Source organism: Condylostylus longicornis, unplaced genomic scaffold, assembly GCF_029603195.1.
Source record: "Condylostylus longicornis isolate FDR11 unplaced genomic scaffold, ASM2960319v2 ptg000048l, whole genome shotgun sequence".
Classification (NCBI taxonomy): domain Eukaryota; kingdom Metazoa; phylum Arthropoda; class Insecta; order Diptera; family Dolichopodidae; genus Condylostylus; species Condylostylus longicornis.
The window spans coordinates 11911677-11930631 of record NW_026578017.1 but is presented as its reverse complement, the minus strand read 5'-3'; the positions used below and the strand labels follow the sequence as shown (position 1 = coordinate 11930631).

Here is an 18955-nt window from a genome sequence, read left to right as displayed (position 1 = left end):
CTAGTAGCAGCAAATGAATAATCACGTACAATAAACATTTTTAAGCACGTCTACACACATTTATACTTTATATACTTTATATTTGAATTATTTAAAAATCAAATAAAATTAAAAGTAAAAGAGGAAAACAAATACAACAAGAAAAAACAAAAATTTTTTTATAATATTAATGACAATTTAAACTGTTGGAATGTGTACATCATATTACATACATATGTATACATACATACTTACTTAGATTTATGCAAATATTGACAATGTTAATATTAAAATCAATAATTTTTTTTTCTTTTAGTATTTATGTAGAGAATAATAATATTTATTTGACAATAATATTATTCTTTTTTTTTTGTTGCCAGATTGTTTGAGATTTCTATTAAGATTTCAATAGAATTTTATGGATATTTTTTAAAGTAATTAGAATAGTATTACAATATTCTTGATATTTTTCAATTAATTTTAATTAAGTTATATCAAATTTAATTGACAATTTCTATAAATTTTAATGTAGATATTTTATATGAAGTTTTAGGGAAATTATACGAGATTTATACATGCAAAATGAATTTAGAATTGAATTTTGAATTTTATATTGTCAAATTAAATGTATACAATAATATAATTTTAAAATTTGAACAAATTTTCAATTTGTATGTTACAATTTTAAAGAAAATATGATTTGAAGCTCATATTTATGATGCAGTTTTGAAGCCTATTCAAGCTATTTTCTCATTTATTTGCCAACATTTCTAACAAAATTAATATTTTTAAGGTTTTTTTTTTAATTTAAAGGTTTCTGAATATCAAATAATTTATGTAATACAAGAAGCTTTAACAAAGAAACTAAAACTAATCGTTTTGAAAAAAATTATACTAAAATTGGAAAATTTAATATTCGAATCCGGAATATTGAAATTTAATATTTCGAAATTAAGCATCAATTCACAAGTGAAATATCAAGTGAAAACGAAAAATTATGTTATTCTCACTTTAAGTTACGCTTCTAAGATTAACCAACACTATTTTAATTCCCTTTTCTTAATTTTTTGTACTAAGATTCGGCTACATATAATTTACAAATTAAATAACGAAAAAAAAAACTCAATTTTTTTCTTAAACTACCTTTACTTAACGCTATAATCCTGCATTTAACCATTACCTTTAATAATTAAAAATCAATATTTTATTATATTTAAAATTACAAAATGTAATTAAAATCTGGTTTTTTTTTTCATATCAAATTATTGCATTATTTTAATTCTTTTATATATAATATGCTCAATAACATTTTTATAACGAATTTTTTTCTCTTACATATGCATAAATATTGCAACAAAGTATTAAAATATAAACCTATGATTAGAGTATTAAAATAAAATTTATGCAATTTTTTTTATTTTATATCTTATAATTAAATTTTAATGTAAATTTAATAATATATTTTGTTGTATGTATAATGATGAAGATTTTAGATTATATATACATATTTTATGTATGGCAACACTTTGTAATCATCTCTTTTTTTTTTTTTGTTAGTATGCTTATTAATTTTATCCACCGGCTATTTTGTTGTGCTTATTTTTTCATATTATGCTCATATATGCTTCTTATTTTCTTATATATACTGAGTCTAATAAATTTGTTAAGAAGATTTTGTGTATTTTTTTTTTTTTTTGGTTTGGTTTGTATCTACTTAAAAATTTAATTTCTTGTAACAATTTATCTTAACCGTATAAATATTAAACCGTTTACTTCTACTCCGCCCTTCTCTCAAATTTTATTCTCTTATTTTATGCTTTTTCAATGATTTTTTTTATGCTAATAGATCGCGCTTTAATCGATTTATTTGAGAATTGATTATTGTGAGTTGTGTTTTTTGAAGTAAATTTAAATTTTTAAAAATGATTCTTTATTTATTTTTATTTCTTTTATAATTTTTGTACAGGTTATGTTGAAAAATTGGAATTTTCATGTTTAAATTTAAGATTGAGAAAACATATAAGAAATATGATTATCAAAAATGATTAAATTTCTGTATATAATGTTAAAGATGTACAAACAAAAAATAAAATAGAAAAATATTTAAAAAATTCTTTTTGGTTAAGAAAAAAAAAACAAACAAATTGAGTTTTTCTTGTCTATTTGCGGTTTTTTTATTTTAAGTAAGAGAATTAAGTTAGAAAAACCGCTAACAGGCACAATAATAATTACAATTACAGATTGGAACCTGTAAATGGCAGAATTTTTTTTTATATATTTTTTAATCATTCAAATATTTTAAATTTGCAAATTTTATTTAATGATGAAGATTAACTAAATTGCATACATTTTGTGACATGAAAACTTCAAATGAATTATTCTTTTTCAATTTAAAATCTAAATAATACAATGATTATTGTTATATACTCGGTATATAACAGTTATACTGCAATTATTTTCAATAGAATACAAAAAAAAAAAAAATTTTAATAAAAATTAAAAAAGGAGAAAAAAAATTCAAATCAAAAATTTTTTTTTAACTATTTTTCTTTTTGTTATGCGTTAAAAAAAAAATTTTTTTTTTGAGTGAATTTGCAATTAATGATGACGGCGGTTTTTGATGGCATGTTTAGTAGCACTTAAATGTGTGATACCACTTTACATTTATATAAAAAAAAAAGCAGTTATAATACTAATGATGATGATGATGATGATTATGATGATTATTTTAAACCAATAATAGTATTTATTTTTTTCACTTTCATAGTATAAATCAAATTGAGTTTTTTCGTCTTTTGAAGGCGTCAAAAGATTAATGATCTTAATTGAGCAATTTAATAAGCGCTTTATTTTTTTCTACTTATTTTTTTTTTGGTTTTATTTTTTGTTTTGATATTATAATAAGAAGGCTTACCACAATATAACCAAGAAGAAAGAAGATTTTTTTCTTTTCTCTCTCTCTCTCTCCTTTTTCTCTTCTTAACATAATTTATTGTAAAAAAAAAATATTGCTTTAGGGTTATTCGGTTGATTTGTTTACTTGAGGTTGGAATAGGTTATGGTTGATTTGATGTGCGAAAAGAGTAATTTTTTTTTTCGTTTTGTTTTTCTTTTTATGAAATTTTATAGGTCAGTTATGAAATTTAAAAGAAAAAAAAAGTGGGTATATAAGAAAGATAATATAATTAAATTATTCGAAAAATTATTTGAATATAATTTAATTAATTAGGGTGAGCTTAATTTTTAAGTTTTAAAATAATTAAAAGGAATTTTTGTATTGTAAGTAACTGCAATATTTTAATATGAAATTTGAATTTAAACTATAACTTTTACTCTAGTATTTTATTTTGAGCGAAAGCAAACAGAATGAAAGAAATTTTAACGCATTTAAAGTTATTTTATAAGGTGTATCTATTCGACAGGGTGATCATATAAAAGTAATCAATTAAAAATTTTATAAAAATTGTAATCTTGAAACTCACACAACTATTGAAATCAATGAAATCATAGTTCTAATGTACTTGCAAATGATATTATCTAAGTAATACCAATTCTTATTACTCATTTTAAAATAACTCACTCGATCTAGAAATTACACAAACTAATATAATATAATATTAAATATTTGAAATAAAACTAAATCATTTCAATCTTAATTTAATGGAAAATAATAATGAGAATTGAAATATTTTTTTGTAATAAGCTGAAATCTTTTATATAAACATAATATTTTAAACGAAAATAACGAGTAATATAATAAATTGTACATTTTCCGAAATTTTTATCACTTTAAATATATTAGATGAGTAAAATTCTTATATGAAATAAAAATTAAAGATGACATTGAATAAATTATAAAATTGTTTTAATCAATCAACATAAAAATTTAATTATGAAGTCTTTTAATACAAAAATACAACATACAAGCATAAATAAGAAATGAAGCAATCAATATGGAAACAAAAAAAAAAAAAGAATTTTCTAGAAACAAGAGAGAAAAAACTTCAAAAATTCGACCTTGAAAATTATTATGTATTTTAAAATATTAAATATTAATAAACATAAAGTTTTATAATCAAAATGATAAAATCATTTTACCATTTATAAAACTAAAGAATTTATGTTTAATTCCGGTTTAATTCCTTTAAAACAACAAAAAAAAAAATAACAAAAATTATTGATAATTAACATAAAATTAAAAAAATATTCATTTTGCTCATTTTATTTTTGTTTTTATAAACATTTTTAAAAGGATTTAAAACAATAATGGTACTCAATTTTTTTTTTACAGGAATATGAACAAGCATCAATAAAATAATAAAGTTTTTTAATTTATTTCTTTTTTAATTTAATATTAATATTAAAGAATATTATAAGAAATAAAATTTGCAAAAAATATCAAAAAATTTTTGCTTATCAAATTGGTCTTTTGTTTTCAAGTAATTTTCTTTCTTTTGTTCAACATAAAATTATTAAATTTAATAGTTTCTTAAGTGCTTGTTTTAAAGCAAAAAAGTAAAATTGAATTTTTTAATTTATCACCTTAAGAAATCAAGTAGTCAAATAATAAATTTTGTATTGTTATACAAAAATTATAACGTTCTATACGAATTTCTGGCATGAAATCAAAATTTTCCAAAATTAATTTAAACGGAAGAAGATTAAGTAGGTAAATTATAAATATTTTAAGAATCCGTACTTTTATTGAGTGTATTTTATAGTCTTAAGATAGTAGTCAGGTTTAATTATCTTAAAAATATTATCTGTTTTATCAAACACAAAATTTATTAGATAATAATTATGACAATTTAAAAGTTTTCCGCTTGAGTCTTTTGAATTTTTTTTGTCATATTTATTTTTGTTTCTCTTTATATTTGAGTTTTGATTATAAAAAGAAAATCGTGTTTAATTTTTAAGTGAAAATTTATGTTTTATAATCAAAAATTTGTTATTTAAAAAAATTAACAGAAGGTGATACTGATTACGCGCAGTTAATCAAAAATTAAATATTAAAAGTAAATATTAATTATTTTTATAATTATAATAAATTTAATGCAAGAAATAAAATTAAAATATTGTAAGGTCACCTTTACAATATTGAAATAATAATTTGAAAATCCTTAAATTATTATTCATAGTTTGTATCAAAACTCACGTTAACAAAAAGTTCATTATGCATTTTGTGTTCTATAAACTACACTAACAATAACAATATTCATATTTTAATTTAACAATTTTCTCATTCAATTAAAACTACATACATAAATGTATATAATATTTAACATAAAATTTTTAAATATTTTGTGTGCAAACTATGAAAAATAATTGTTAATGTTTTTAAAATTGAAAATTTTCATATAAAACAAGCCCGACTTCTTGGGACTTTAAATTATTAATTAAAAATAAAATTTTGTCAAATTCAATTAAAAATATTCAAAACCTCGCTATTTAATTTAAAAAACAAATAAACTTAAAATTAAAAATATTGTAATAGTTGGAGACTTATCTTAAATTGTGTTTGAAAACAAAACTTGTAATAATAAAGCTTTTATATTATTTTTTTTTTCAAAAAAATGGAAACCTGTGGAACCCATTTTTAAAAATTTTGTATTTTTAACATTCCATTCTACAATGTTATAAATCTAGTAATTTATTTATTAATTTTTTTTTTGCAATAATATTAATCAAATGTTATTGTCATCAATAATTAATTAACCATATTCATATTTAGAACTTTTAAAATATTTCAAGTTTTTATATAACTAAACCATATTAGATAAAACATACGAAGACTTACATAATAATTTATTAAAAATAAGTTTGCTATTTTATAAATCTGTTTGAAAAAAATGTCTAATTTTAATCTAAAACAAAAAAAAAAACAACAAACTTCAATATTAACTTTTTATAGAAAATTCAAGTTAAATATTTTTTTTATTTTTCCATAATATTTCTTCTAAAATTTTTTTATCTTGGATATTATCATTTGAAAGCAATATTGTTGCAAAATAGACTTTAAGAAAAAAACAAAATCAATTTATTAGATTTAGTAATTTTTATAACCATTTGTGAAATATTGACATTAAAAATAACACCTATATACATACACACATGTACAAGCATAGATAAAAAAAAAACAAGACATCGAATGACAGTTTTCTATTACATAATTACATAATATATAGCTTCTTCTTCTTCGATGTTTTTTCTCTCCAAATCAACATAATATTACCATATCAGAATACAAAATTAATCATAATTAATTCATAGAAAAAAACAAGACATTCAATAAACCAAAAACAAAAAAAAGAGCGATATATGCGACCTCTGACTCTTTTAATTTATAACTATAATAATTAATAGGTCATAAATAGTGGCATACTTTAAGAATAAAATGCAAAATAAAAAACAGTGAAGATAGATGAAGCTCTATTAAAAATAAGTAATGAAATGAGTAATGATTAAAGTGAGTGAGCATCATAAATATAAAATGGTTTGTGTCAAAGAAATGTCACAAAAAAACAAAAAGGATGACAGAAATGTTAAAAAATTATTACTGTTTTTATTTTTTATCGTATAACATTTGTCAATAAATTTATTAAATTATTTTCGAATGCTATACCAAATGTGTACCTTGCAAGATAATTGAAAATTTTCAACACAAATTTGAAGATTTTATTTTTTAAATTGTAGATTGCACTTTTAAAGGAAAAAACAATTTTAGTTCATTATGGTAAAATGTCAATTTTAAAAGATATTGATTATATTGACAAATTGATTGTAACAATTGACAAACTGTCAATTTTAAGTAGTAAATATTGAAAAATAATTAATTTTTTAATAATTTAAATTTCAATGTAATAAAATAATTAATTTAATTACATTTTTTATTTAATTGAATTAAAAATAAAAATTTTTATATTATGCAGAACGTAATTAATTTCTTAACATTATTATGGTAATAAAAATAATTATAATTATATTTAATTATTAATTAATTTAATAATTTCCATCTGTTATCTCGAATTTTTATTAAACAAATTTGGGCGAATAATAATATACTGAAAACGAAAAAAATTTAAAAATCAAAGTGATTATGTTACCATACTTGGTATAATTATCTGGCGATTTAAAAATTATTTAATACAAAACAAAAAACCACAAAATTCATTCTTCTATAATTTTATGAAATTAAATTTAAATTCTCGGTTTCATTCGAAGTTTCAAAGAACTCTTATTTTCGAATCACAAAAGAATAATTAGTAAATATTTTTAGAAAATTTCGAATTTAAATCCCCAAGGACAATCCAAATTCTTCAATTTATCTTAAATATAAAAATATTTTATAAACAATTTTAATTTTAATAAAGGTAAAATTCCCTTTTTTCTTTTACATTACACGAATCTAATACAGGTAAGAATGCAATTAACAAAAAATTTTCTTAAAATTTTATAAAATATTTTTATATGCGTGTATGTATATAGAAAGATTTTTGCTGATAATTTTATACTAAAAAATTTATTTCATTAATTAGATTTTAATACTCTCTATAGGCTATGTATAGAGTGAATGTAGTTAGAAACACTTGTTAATCACAGTATGACATATCGACATATCGTTTACATTAATAAATTATTTCAATAGCAAAAAAATTACCAATTTAAAAATATTTTAACTATATAATTTGAAGAAGAAGATGAAAAAAAAAATTAAATAAATAAAAATGATGTTAAATACCATTATGATTTGATTCATGGTATTAGGTATTAAAGATTTTTAAATTTGACAATGACCGCTTAAAATCTTGTATTTTTTTTTTATTCTTTTCTTGTTTTTTTTTTGTGTATACATGCACCTATAAATTAAATTTAAAATTTTATAGTCATTATAATAAATTCGCGTATTTTTATCTACTCTTCTTTACTTGTTGTTCATGCAAATTTAATAAAAATTTTATTGTAATTTTTTTTTGCTTTGTAAATTTTTTTTCCAGTATTTTACATCTGCACACAAATTTATTTTTTGATAGGAAAATATTTTTTTTGCTTTACAATTTATTAACAAAAGAAGTTCAACAATGTTGCTAAAATTTGCAATATTAATTACATTTTAAAAATCATTATTAAATTAATTGATTTGAAAAGTAATTAATCATTAAAAATTGAAAAACCTTAATTACAGTTCTTTCTTGTTTTTTTGTTAAAAAGGGCTATTAATAGGTCTAAAATATGGTAATTAAGTATTATATTGTAAATTAATTACATACATATGTATATATAATATATATAATTAAATGGTTTATTAAGGTTAAATTAAAAATATTGAGTTTAATTACAAATTAATTTTGTAGTTAATTTTAATATGAAAATAATTAATTTAATGTGCAATAATAATTAAGAGACGATAAGGTTTTAATTATGTTTTAATAAAAGGTTTCTGTTAAAATTTACCAAAACCCGAAAAACCAATTTTTTTGTCAAATTCAGTTAATTTCCATTATTAACTGCAAACGACTGCAAATAATTAAAGAATAAACACTCATGACTCTAAAATTGTTTTAAATTCTTGATTTGTAGAATGCTTTTTTTGGAGGCCAAACTAAATTTATTATTTGATAATTTAAAAATATTTTGAATACGATAACACTTCTTAACATTTTTTACTTTAATATTTGGCAAATAATTTCCCGCATTTAATTTAATTAACGAACCTATATGAAATAATTAAGTAATTTATTTTTGATAGATTATAATTTTTTGTTTGCTTCTTAAATTTGAAATTTGCTTAAAATATTTGACATTAAAGCTGCTTTAAGGTTTGTGTTACGATATGAGGCCATTCACGATATTTAATTATTATTGTCTATGATATAATTAAAATATAAAAAGATAATGGACAGGAAAAATTATTACGATAATTTTAATTAAATTTTAATTAAATTTTGACAGTAATCGAATTTTGTTTTTTTACGAATGAGCCATTCTCGAAAAATAAAAGAAAAATTTATTATAATAATGAACTTACAATTTAATTTCTCATATCTAACCAATAATTAATTATTGTATTCAACAGCACACACACAAGCAATATTTTCTTCAATTTCTAGAGAAAAATTTTCCATTTTTAAAATTCAAATGAAAACAAAAGCTAATTTAATAAATAATTGAATTTTCCCATAACCCCAAACAATTAATAAAATGAAAATTAAAAAAATCTTAACCTAAAAATAAAACTTAAACGAGAGAGAGAGAAAGAAAAAGATGTCAAAAATAAAACGCTAAAATAATTTCAACTAATTTTAGTAAAACAATCCCGTATTACTTTTATGGTTTAAAACGCGTTAGCAATAGCAAGTTGTTTGATGAGTTTTAAAAAAATAATATTGTAAATATTTTTGACCTTGAAATATATATATATAAATGCAATATATATAAAATACATTTAATTTTAACAATGGTGTTGATCTTACCCTACTGACTGACATAAAAAATAAAATTATATATATTGAATTTTTTTGTATGTAGTCATTATTGCATTCCCATAAATTCACATCGTGTCACATGTTTTATTTCTCTTTTTCCCAAAATAAAAAATAAAACCCATAAAAAAAACTTTCTTGACCATTTAGCCTGGCCATAATAATGTGTGTACAAGGTTTTTAGTGATCTGTTTTGGTTTCTGTTTTTATTTTCTCTTTGGTATTTCCTTTTCTCAACAGTTATGCAATATTAATATTAATTTCTTTAAGGCTAGTAAACACAACACTATATGTGCCACAACACTGTATGCTACAACACAAACTATAGCAGAGTTGAATTTTTGTAAATGATTCACTCTAAAGGTACAACATACAATATAACTCAATATTAGATTCAAGATAAACTGGTTAAAAATTATCATCTTTATGATATTGGACAATTTAATGTAAAAAGGATAATAAAATATTTGTGTGTGTATTAAATAAATTATAAATCGTACATGTGAAATGATTTAAAACTTCTTCTTAATAATAAAGTTGTTGTTTTTTTTTCTTTTAAGAAATTATAATTTATCATTTCTTCGAATTTTATTTACAAAAGAAAAAATTATAAAGGTCACCGGTTATCTGTGATGTGAACTCTCAAAGAAATTTTTGTGTTCCTTAAACAAGAAAATTTTTAAGGATGAGTATTTAATTTATACTTGCAATTCTTAATTAAAAGTGATTTTTAAAATTATACCGCTAAAAGGAATTGCATTTTTATGTGAGAATTTCGTGAATTTACTGCCAAATTACCGCCCCTGCAAATATAAAGGGGAGTCCAATTTACATTAAATGAAATATTAAATCTTGTATTGCATCATACTGTAAGATATTGTTCAATTTTATTTATGTATAGTTGATCTTCAGAATAAATAAGAGTTCATTTGTATATTAAATATAATAATGAATAGAATTAATATTAAAGTTTGTATCCTTTGTAATTCATTATGAATTTGCAATACGGTAACATTTTTGTTTTAACTTTCGAACAAAACATTTTACTAGATCTGTTTTCTAAATTATTTCGAAGTTTTTTTGCAGGAAAAGGAACAAATGAATTCATTATTGCTAGACAATGAAATTCAAAACAAAATTTTAAATTCGAAATTGAAATTTTTGTAATATCTCCGAAAGTTGGCGCTATCGAGAAATTTATAGTAAAAATTATTACAGAATTCAAATTATATAGAATTTTTTTTTTCAATGCACCAAATATGTGGCCTCATAATTATAAAAAAATCCAAATACACAAAACAAATAGCATAGCAAATATATAGTAGTCAAAGCCGTCAATTAAAGCATATTAATAACAAATAAAATAAAAACCTTCATTTTAAATGATTAATACCTACAGTTGTTATAACAATTCATCGAACACATCAATATAAATTATAAATTAAATGGTTTTTTTTGTCTGGAAAATTTGACAAAAACCATCAAAATTAAAATAATTTTTAATAAATCAAAAAATTTATGTTTTTGCTTTTCACTCTACATACTTTTGCATAAAATTGCATTTGTTTGTTTTAAAATTTGATTGATTTTCTATATTGAATATTATTTATTAAATATATGAGGCTTTTGCAAACTTGACATATAAGAAATAAAAAAGGAACGCATAATGTCTAGGTGTCTACCAGGTCTTCTTCATTTAGATCATAAAAAATCATGAAATTGGAATTTAAATATTTTGAAGGTAAAAATAGATTTTTGCTGTTTAGTTTTTTATGTTCTTGATATCGTAAACAAAGTTTGACGACATAAGGAAGCCATTATATTGTCAAAATCTTTGAAAATAAAAAAAAAATGTTTAAATTCCAAAAACAAAAAAAAAAAAACAAAACTAATTTTTAAATTAAAAAAAAAAGTAAATAAGATTTGAATTTAAAATAAAATTTACGATCATCGGTATTAAAATTACCATAAAAATTCTCTTCAAGGTTATCAAAGACCGCACAAAAATAATGATAAGATAGCAAAAAAAAAAAAATTAAAAGAAAAAAAACTTTAAAAACTTGTCGCGATTTTTTTATTTTTAAATCTTATGCTTGTGCTGAAGTTAAAAAAATTAAAAAAAACGTATTTGTTCGGTTTTCGTTAGTTTGCAGAACATGTGACTGCAATAAAATCAAAAATTAGAAAGTTTAAATCAGTTTCTATAATATTATACATTTGCACGTATATACAAACAGATAGATGTAATATTCAGAGTGATCTTAAAATCTCAAATATTGAGGGAGTCGAATTTGAATTTTTAAATTTCAAATTGAAATATATTAACAATTATACGTGATTTTCTTAAATATAGAATTTTTATAGTAGATTCAGAATTTAAGTGCCTCGAATCTGATAGTAATTTTTGATTTATAAATTCATATATTATAAATTAATATAAATTTGGCATATAATCTTGGTTTTCATGTTAAAACTTGAAACACATTCTTCTTCAAATTTCCAAGGAAAATCATGTTAATTGATAAAATTTTCAAAATAATGTGAGAATTTTTGAATTAGTTAAAATATAAGAGCATTAATTTTAGGAATAAGAAACTTGATCTTAATTAAAATAATTAAAATATAATATAGCATAAGTAAACTATGTAAAAACATCAATTCACTATAGTGAGTATTATCGTAACTTTTTAATTTAATTTTTGCCCATATGGAGGCGCATATACCATCAATTTTCTTTACTCTACAACTTCACATACATCATTTAAATTAAAATTTATTGAAATACATACAACCTAATAGAATACAAAAATGTAAAAATTTACTCGAATTTAAAAAAAAATTACTACTATACCAACTATTTAATTTACGTGCATTAAATTTTAATTAGAATATAAAAATATGTAGAATATTTATTGAATTTTTTAATAATGAATAAAGTGAATTATTTTTAGATACCATATAAATAAATTCTGAATAAATTAATTGTTCAACATATAACAACTTCTTTGTGCAGCATGGCTTTTATATTCGTGATTAATTTCAAAAAATGTCTATACTACAACGCGACAGATTAAATTAAAAATAATTCACAATGGGACGGGAAATGTCGCTTTTAAATTTAATTTATTAAAAATAAAAATATCAACGTTCAAGTTTTATTATAATTATTTTTAATCTATAAAAATTAATTTTTAGAAATTAAAATATTTTTAAAATGTCCACCAAAAAGAAAAAATAAAACAAGACAAATCTCGTAAACTATAAAAAAATACTTCATTTTTGTTTTATTTTTTAATTTTTAAGGTCAACAAGTTTAAATAGTAAACCTATAATTTAATTCAATTAACTAAAAATTCTTCAAAAAATTAATTATCTAGCACCTGATTATTTTCAAAATTGAAAAATTGTAGTTTGTAGGTACATTATTAATGAAATATTTTAAAAGTGACAACCGGTTTCAAATCCAACTACATATTTTGCTATTTTAAATATTTACGTTATTTTAAATCACCATCAATTTATTAAAATTATTAGCAAATAAATGAAATAAAATTTTAAATAAATATTTAAATAATATTGAAATATGAAAAATAAATCATTCAAAAATAATAGCTACCAATTTTTCTTAATACATGCTTTTAAATTAGTAGAATAAAAAAAAAAATATGAAGAAATTTATTGAAATTATTTAAAATATTTTGGGCAAACCTTTTAATATTAACGATTATTACGATTTTTTTGTATTTGGCCATTGCATATAGTTGATGTTCTCTTAATATTATAAAAATTACAAAATTCGTTGTTATTTTTTTTTGTTATTATTTTTTTATTTTGTTTTCCTCTTGAATTAATAATGATTATTGCAAATTAAGGTTTGGTGCAATCTATTAAAAATTATTAAAGAAGTGAATTTTCTTTATATATGAGAAAGATGTGATTAAATTATACTTGAAGGACATTATACAAAGTGAGAGCTATACAATGTACAATGTGCCACACACAACATATTAGTGCGATTATATAAATTTTAAAAGTATATAATTGCCACCTAAATATACATATGTATAGTTTTTTTTTTTAAGGATTGCCATCTGCACATTAATTATGTTATAATCATGTGGGTTTTCTTTAGTATAAGAATTAGTAATATTTATAAAGAAGTACTAAAATAGTTAAATTCAAATTTCAGGTTTATTTTAACTTCGTATGAATATGAAATGGATACAAGATGAATAGAAGTTTTATAAAAATTTATGCGTAAAATTTCAAGAATTTTTTTTTATAATTTTTTATAACAATTTTATAATATTAATTAATTTTCAACCTATACATTTGATTTATATACTTAATAAGTGTATATGAGCGTATGGAAATTCTTTAATAAATGAAAAATAGTTTTAATTAAAATTGTCAACTCTTAATTAAGAACATTTGTTATTTGACTTTTTAAAATTAATAATAGGAGCAATAAATAAATTTATTTATTTATAATAGCTTTATGGGTATAAATTACGTACGCTGACATTTTAAGGAAGGGTACTTTATTAAATATGTTCATTAAATATTCTTAACTTACAAATAAATAAATTTTAAATTTAAAGAAATACAAAAAATTTTTATTATTTTATTCTTCATTTTGTAACATCATTATACTCTGATTATAGATTATGTTTGGTTCCCTATTAAAATGGAATTGGAATTTTGTAAATATTTTAATTTTAATAAAGAAATTACGCTGTATGTGCCAAAATAAACATGGTATTTTTAATTGAAATACGGTCTATTACGATCACGTCTTTGTAATTTTAACAGGGGTAATATTGTTACCGTTCGTATCGTTATCGTTCGGTTAGATAACCGAAACCTGTTAAAATAAAAAGATTATATTTCAATTGCCGTTTTCACACAACTTCGTCATGGGTTAAAGTAGCATAATTATTGGTTTTGTTTTATATTGACTGGGATCCTAATAATTTTCTAATTGCAAAATATAAAAAAATGTTCAAATATTAGAATTTATTAGGTTCTTTAGGTTTGAATAATTAATTTAGTTTATCAATTCGCCATTTTACAAATAAATATTAATACCTAGCAACTATACAATAATGGAACTGCATACAATATAATATTCCAAGTTTTCTTATATTTGTAATTCACACAGAAATAAAATTAAGCTTTTTTAATTATTTTCAAAATAAATTATTGATAATGAAAACAATAATATATATAAGCCAATACCTCTCTACTTATAATTCCGGAAAGGAACATTGCATTAAAGTTTTTAAAAAAAAATTCATAATAAAAAACGTGCAAACTTATGAAGCCTATACAATTTAATGTTTATCGTATTTATAATTACTAAATTTTCTTTGCTTCTTTTTTATTTTACCTCTTAATTAGATATTTAAGATAACAATTATTATCATATACAAATAAATATATTAATGTATTATAAATGTATGTATGAAGATGATTGCGTTCTTATGTAAAAAAACAAAAAAAAAAGTAATGTGTCCGCATCCCACATCAAGTGATTTTTACCTTAATATTGACATTAAATATTGAAAACAGCAAGTGTTTACTTAAATAAAAATATAAAATTTAATTATATCTATAAATATATTTATATATATGTATGTGTATATATAGGTGTAATTTTTTTCAAGGTAATTTTTATTTAATTTAATAACATTTAAGCTATTCAACTAAAAATTCTCATTAAAATTGTTTCGCATATTTAGAATTTTTTTCTTGTCTTTTTTTTTTTTGAATTGGACAAGTTCAATAGCAAAAATTAAATTAAAAATAAAAAAAAAAACTTGTTAGAATATTTTACAGTTAGTTATAAATTAACGTTATATTTATATTTGTATGTAAATTTCAGTAATTGTAGCTTTTACGATATATTCGTTTAATAAGTTTTATGGGAATTGAGTGAGAATAAAGTAAAAGAATTTTGTATAAAATTAAAATGAATTAGAAAAACAAACTACTCTTAATTAACCCAATAAGGATGAACGTGTCTTAAAAGGGACAGTAAAAACTGTCACAAGAAATAAATACTAATTAATACTTAGTTCGTGCTTAATAGACGTGCTTATTTTAATTTAGAATATTTAAATCTGCAGCACATAAATTAATCTTAACTATACTAAGGGCAACTAAAGATAGTGTTTTTCATAAATTTTTACGATTCAATAGGTCAATGAAATTTTTTTCGAGTCGATTCAGCAAAAATATTATTAACTCTCATAATATGTAACCCCTAGCATTGAAGTTTTATATAAAACAGACAAAACGTTCATTTAGTTTCCTACACAGAAAAAAAATCTGTGTCTACCTTTTTAAAAAAAAAACCTTATATTTAATAAAAGTTTTTGTATAGTTTACTGTAAAGAGTCAAAATTTATAAATTTAAGAGACGTACATTACTTTCTGGATGCCAACTTGCATTTTGTATGAAACGAAAATATATCAGAAATTCTACAATTACTAGACTTTAATATATTTTACTAGCCACCGAGAGATTTCGTTGGTCGTAGTGACAACATCAAATAAAATGTTTAATATGAAATAAACAGAAATGTTTGTTTTAAATTATTCCTATTGTATTCGAATTCAATCACAAACATTATATACAATTTAATATTCTGCAATATTTTTCAATAATCACTTAAACGAAAATACATAGAAAATTTTCAAATCTAAAATAATATTTTAGTGAATATTACTCGATTTATTGCCTTAATAAAAACAAATCATCAAAAAAATAACAATCTACAAAAAAAAATTTAATTGTGGTCTGCATCATTTTTTATACTTAATTAAAAAACACATTCTTGTTCTTAAAAATTTATTCTATAATAATTATTATGTTAATTTTATTCCTTATTTTAATTTTAATCCAAATTTAATATACATAATAATAAATGATATGATCAATTCCAATGGAATGACAAAACACACAATATATACATACATAAGTATAGGCATTTAAATCTTAAACACGGATATTCGTTTTTTTAAATATTCCAGTTATTTTTATTTTTGTTTTTTTATTATATAAGAGCACATGTATGCGTATTTAGAATAAAATTAAGAATAAAAAGTGAAAATGACCACAAAAAAATAAAGAAATAAGAAAAGAAAAACAAAATTTTACATAATCTATATAAAGAAAACAAACAAAAAATACACACAATTAAAGAGCATAAACAGCAAACAAAGTTAAGGTGAGGCAAAATTAAAAAACCGTTGTATAACATTAAAAAAAAAAACAGAAAACAAAAAAAAGAACAGTTTCACAAAAATAAAAAATAAGAGAAGAGTACCGAATTTTTTTTTCCAATTATAACTGGTTTTCTAATTTTCATTTTCTTTGTTAGATTTATTTTTGGTTAACTAGAACTAGTTTTTATTTTTAGATTTTTAACTTTAAAAAAATTCACAATAAATTAAGAGAGAAAATAAAAAAAAATGAAATACCTATGGTAGACGATAATGCTAAATAGAATTTGGTTCAACTTGGTTCTCTTAATTTGTACATTTCAATTTTTTTTTTTTTGCTATTTTAAAATAATTTATAATCCATATGACATCGAATATTAATTAAGGAAAAAAAAAACAAAAAAATATAGAATTTTAATTTAAGTTTTGCATTTTAAAAAAAAATTTATTCAAAATTCTTATATGTATTATCGAAAATTAATAAATAATATTAATTTATTTGAAAATTATTCTAAAAAATCAAATTAAAAAATTAAGAGAATATTTAATATTATTTAAAATATATTTAGAAAAAAATTTTATTAATATATTTTAGAAAGAAGATGCACTGTTATGTTCTATCAGGATATGATAGAACATTATTCTAAAATTCCTCCAATAAAACACTAAAATAGGAAAGCAAACGATTATAAAATTAAAGTTTAATTAATGATAAAAATGATTATGTAATTTTAGAATACCTATAGGACTAATTAAAATTGGAAATTCAAAATAAATAATTGTGCAAAATTACAATATCATAGTTAGGAATTTTGTTTAGAAAAATCAAAAGATTTAAGCGAAAAACTTGTTTTTGTTTTAATTTAATATTTAACAGGCTAAATACATTATAAGAAAATTTCGTGTTTAATAAATCAATATTTAATGATTTAATAAATGGATTAGTTTTTCAGAATAAACGAAGTCTTGGTCGATATTCAATCCCTAATAAATTATCTTACAAGTACAACATGATTGAACAAAATTAACACGTTACGTTCCACTTTAATTTCAATTCAAATAAAAATATAAGCATAATGGGCTAATGAAATATATTTGTTACTATGTATATTCAATTATAATACAAATAGACTAAACCTAACCTATTAAAATTTATTGATTAATATTTATTGATTATATTAAATCATATTTTAAATATTCAATTTTAATTGACAAAATGCATAATATCTTGTTTCCTAATTATTGATTTACCTTATTCAAAATATTTAATTATTACAAACTTTTCCCTTGAATAATCTACAATTTTAATTTCTAAATGATAAAATCTTAAAAAAAAAAATAAAATTGAATTTAAAATTTAAACAAAAACAAAATAAAATTTATTTGTAAAATAAATTCTTGCAAAATTTCAACACACAATTTTTTTTTTAGTTTTATTATTTAAAATGAAATTCCGCAATCATCAATCTACCCAAATAAATAATACATTTTAAGTGAATACATTTATGTACCTTAAATTTAAATAAAAAATAAATATGGCACTAATAATAATGATAAAATATTAAATTTAAAAAAAAAATAAAAAAAAAACCAAATATTTATGTAAGTGTTAAAAAAGCGGAATAAAAAAAAAAAGAAAAACAAAAAAATTTCCATATTTAAAATCTTTCTTGGTCCGTACACACATGATCAACAATAAAAATTATCATTACCATTATAAGCGTCACTATCACATCGGCATCATCATCATTTCATTACTATCATCGACATCATTATCATCATTTTCATATAAATTAATGTTATAACATAAAAATAATCACGATTGATCATTAAATAATAATAATAATGAAGCAAAAAGAAAAACAGTAAAAATATAAGAAAAATAACTGATTTAGCATCGAAAAACATACACAGAAAAAAAAAATAAATATAACAGAAAAAATAAAGAAAAGTTATGTTTGATAACAGGTTGACATTGACCTTGAATATAATGGTTAATATTTCGGATATAAAATTAAAAAAAACACACAGATAAAGATTTTTGATAAAGATAGAAAGAAAAAAAATTAAAAATTATGATAAAGGTGAAATCAATAAAAATTCAATTTTTCTTCTTCTTCTTCTTCTTATTTGTTTTTTAAATATTATTATTTATGAACTTAATATTTAAACTGTAATTTAATAATAATAATTTTTTTTATAGAAAATTATTACGAAATATCCTTTTGTGAATGCGCATGATAAAATTTTTACAGTTTTTTTTCTAGAGA

At 20.1% G+C, this 18955-nt stretch overlaps 2 protein-coding genes across 2 annotated transcripts in view; one reads left to right on the top strand and one right to left on the bottom strand.

Annotated features, from left to right (window-relative positions):
- Positions 1–18955, bottom strand: part of LOC129610997 (protein MMS22-like) — an 81163-nt gene that overhangs the window by 50391 nt on the left and 11817 nt on the right. The window lies entirely within an intron of this gene.
- Positions 1–18955, top strand: part of LOC129610996 (basic proline-rich protein-like) — a 29108-nt gene that overhangs the window by 492 nt on the left and 9661 nt on the right. The window lies entirely within an intron of this gene.